The 3,479-nt window shown below is 47.5% G+C and overlaps 1 protein-coding gene across 6 annotated transcripts in view; it reads right to left on the minus strand.

Moving 5' to 3' along the window:
* CRTC1 (CREB regulated transcription coactivator 1) overlaps nt 1–3,479 on the minus strand; it is a 63,247-nt gene that overhangs the window by 59,383 nt on the left and 385 nt on the right. The window lies entirely within an intron of this gene.

Genomic DNA, 3,479 nt, shown 5'->3' on the forward strand with positions numbered 1-3,479 from the left:
GCTGAAAGGTGCAGCTGAAATCCTAGTATCCACCATAGGAAAGGCACTTTAGGAAAGCTGTAGCCACAGAGGGAAGGGGGAGCATGATTTTTTTGAAAAGCACTGGGGTATAGGCCGAGGGTGAGAGAGTTCATCAGCATCAAGAGTAGGGAGTAGAAAATACACTGCTGAGGAGAGCAACAGGCAAGAGGGCACCAAATGTGTGTCAGCTCCCTGGCTGGGGATCAAACTCAGGCCATGGTAGTGGTCGTATTGAGATTTAACCCCCAGGTCACCAGGGAGGCCTAGGGCAAAGTAGGCTCCCTCTCCACTCAGGCTCTGCAGGATGCCACTTGCCACCTATAATGATGACTGAACAAGCTAGCCCTCACATGGTTCCAAGTGCCAGAAAGCCATCCACCTGTCCAAGGTGGCATTGCCACACAAGTGGGTAGAGAGTTGTGATCTCCATCTGCTCAGGAGGAAAGCTTACATCCTACCCACTAAATGTTTCCTCCAAACTGAAGACTTCTTGCTTCAGCATTTCCCACATCCAGAACTGGATCATCTCTGAGTTCAAGCACTCACTCAGTGCTCAGCAGTGTCCCTGGTCTCTGTCCATCTGATCCCAGTAGCAACCATCTCTCAGTCCAAACAACCAGTCAATGCTCGATGTTCCAAGGAGGCAGCAGAATCACAGGTGAGAACACTGCTTTGTCTCTGAAATCCAGCATAAACTCACTGCTACCCAGTTCCCAGTCCTACCCACCTCCCCCATGTAAAGAAGGCAGCAGCAAAAGAATGGGAAATGGTACCCAGTCATTTCAGAATTGCTACCTGGAAATTCTTAAAAATATTTTCTAAATTCATCAAAGAAAGGATGATGGGCCCTTCCTGGTGGTGCAATGAGTTAGAATGCAGCACTGCAAGCTAGCTGCAGTTGCTTCAGTGCAAGTTCAATCCCCTGCCCTGGAGGTGACTGACATGGCACAGCAGACCTGCCCACTGTTCCCCTCCTGAACAGTTCTCCTAACCTGCCCACTGTTCCCCTCAGTAGTGTAATTCCTCAATCAGCCTGTTCTGTTCCCTACTCTGTCTCTGGTGACTCCTCTCACAGCCCCTGCACCTCTGGCAGTTCTGTATGTATAAATAAATAAATCTTTAAAAAAAAAGAGAGAGAGAAGAATGGAAGGACAAAAATGATCCATCAATCTGGCGGAATATTACTTGGCCATAAAAAAGAATGGAATTCTGACATTACAATGCAGATAAAACTTGATGTGAATGAGAAAAGCAAGATACAAAAGACCACACAGTGTGTGATCCACTTAAACGAAATGTCCAGAACAGATAAATCTAGACAGAAAACAGATTACTGACTGTCAGAGGTAGAGGAGGGAGACAGCAGTGACTGCTCATGGGAACAGAGTTTCTCTTGGGGTGATGGAATGTTCTGGAATTAGACAGTGGTGGTGGTTGCACAACTCTACAAATATACTAAAAACCACTGGATTGCACACTTTAAACAAGTGAATTATATGGTATGTGAACTATATCTCAATAAAGCTATTATTTTAAAGAAATCTTTTTAACAATATCCATTTCCAACCACAACACAGAAACCAGACCTCCAATCATGAAGACAGTCATGAACCTCCCGTGACCCCTTTCTTTCATCAGGCCACATATATTAAACACCTACTATATGCCAACACACACTACATGCCAAAGGCAAGAGGAAGGAACACCTACCCTCGGAAGCCCTAATTTGTGGGGGACACTCAAGCTGCATGGTTTCATTCATCCATTTCCACATTCACTCACTAACCATCCCTCCCTCTATGTCTTGAGCAGGGACAGGCAGTACCCAGTAAATAACGAACAACTGAATATACACTAAAAATGAAGACACATTCTAGTTCCTAAGGTCATAATTTTGTAAGAAACTAGCAACTGATTAGAAATAAAGTCACCCAAAAATTCCACCTATGGAATCAAAGCCTGAGCCTGGTGTGGTCAGCCTGGAATGGTCAGATTAGAGGCCACATCCAGAAACCAGTGGTGTGGGGTCTGCAGCCCCACCCAATTCTCCACTATCAATCCAATCCAATAGCACTAGGGTGCAGGGAAGGGTCCCCTCAATGGCAGGAATACCACAAAGGTTTAAATACCTGTACAAATCGTGACATTCACTGGAAGATCTTGTCAGACATGCTAGACATGAGGGGCCTGAGGACAGTCAGGCCCCAGAAGCTTGGTACCTGCCACAGTAGGGTGGCCAGAGGACTGGGGCAGGTAGAAGATTTAGGCTTCTGACCCTGGCCCAGAGCCAGTCCCATAACCCAGCAGCTACCCAGGTGAGGTGCTAAATGCACCAGCTACCTGAGGAAGGAAAGTCTGGCCACCTTTGCATGACAGGGCCAGGGAACCATGCGTAGCCAGCTGTCCCTGTCCTGGTGAGGATGCCTAGGAAAGGGGTAGCTGTGTTGACTCCAACACCAGAGTTACGTATAAACTGCCTTTCTGACCCAGCAGGTCCCCACGGGTTACTGCAGGAGAGGGTACCTGACCTTACCCTCAGAAGTCCAAAAGGGAGATAGTTATACAACCTCAGGTCTGCAAATGAGCGACACCTGTCCTTCCCTCAACATCCAAGGACTAAGGGTACAGGTGAAAGGGATGAGAGTCCCTACCCTGTCATGCAGCAGTGATGTACAATCACCTGTCCTCCTCAATAGCAAGAATGTGGGGTACCTATCCCCTCTTCCCAGGTAACAGTGATGCTTACAAGTAGTGCCCAGTTCATACTATATTTCAGTGTCACCCTGTCTCTCCTAAATATAGTGATGTGGGGGCAATGTCCCCTCCAGGTAATAATAATGTAACGGCACCTATCCCCTCTGGGAGTGATGATGTGGGGGCTCCCAAGCCATCCAGATATGATGTGGAGACACCTGTCTTCTCTCAGGTTAACTGTGATGTAGCAGCACCTGTCCCCTACAGGTAACAAAGATGTAGTGCCACATAATGCAGGGGCACTTGTCTCCTCCAAAGATAAATAATGTGGTAGTAGCTGTCCCCTCTAGAATTGTAAGAATACCTCTCCAATCCAAGTAGGGATGATATAGGGATGATATACCTATTCTCCACCAGGTATGGATAATGTGGAGTGGCAAGGCACCTGTTCTCTCCAGAAAGGGGTGATGGAGTGGCAGCTACCCACTCTAGGTATGGATGATGCAGGGTACCGGTATCCCCTGCAGAAATGGATGATACCTATTCCTTCCAGGTATGGATAAGGTAGCAGCACATGTCCCCTCCAACTATGTATGATGAAAGCACCTGTCCCCTCCACTTACGAATGATGGGAACATATGTCCCCTTCAGGTAAGAATGATGTGAGGCACCTCTCCGCTCCAGGTAGAGATGTGAGGGCACCTGCCCGACAGGTAGGTGTGATATAGTGACACCTATCCTGTCCCCACCAAGTATGATGATGC

The sequence above is a fragment of the Condylura cristata genome, unplaced genomic scaffold (genome assembly GCF_000260355.1).
Source record: "Condylura cristata isolate star-nosed mole 26May11 unplaced genomic scaffold, ConCri1.0 scaffold00024, whole genome shotgun sequence".
NCBI lineage: Eukaryota > Metazoa > Chordata > Mammalia > Eulipotyphla > Talpidae > Condylura > Condylura cristata.